Genomic DNA, 290 nt, shown 5'->3' with positions numbered 1-290 from the left:
TGCTTCAAACAGCTCTATTGTAGTCCAGCCTTTACTTCTGTGACAAATGTGCGTTATTTTGTAACACATTATAATGGCCGCCTAGCTGGTAGCGTGGCACGCCCTCATACTCTGCTTCAGACTGGCTAGTTGTGGTTACCTAGCTACTGCACATGTGCGACTCCCAAAATGCCTCACTCGGTAGCTAAAACAGAGAGCTCAACACACAGGGTGACAAGAGGCGCTGCAGCAATGTACAGTACAACAAGAATATGGAGTTTTTTGAAAATTAAACCATGTAAACCTATTCT

General features: G+C 44.5%; 1 protein-coding gene across 1 annotated transcript in view; it reads left to right on the top strand.

Annotated features, from left to right (window-relative positions):
• Positions 1–290, top strand: part of mtdha (metadherin a) — a 7201-nt gene that overhangs the window by 3880 nt on the left and 3031 nt on the right. The gene's annotated exons all lie outside the window — the stretch shown is intronic.

This window comes from Etheostoma spectabile, chromosome 14 (assembly GCF_008692095.1).
Source record: "Etheostoma spectabile isolate EspeVRDwgs_2016 chromosome 14, UIUC_Espe_1.0, whole genome shotgun sequence".
NCBI lineage: Eukaryota > Metazoa > Chordata > Actinopteri > Perciformes > Percidae > Etheostoma > Etheostoma spectabile.
This window is presented reverse-complemented; position numbering and strand designations above follow the sequence as displayed.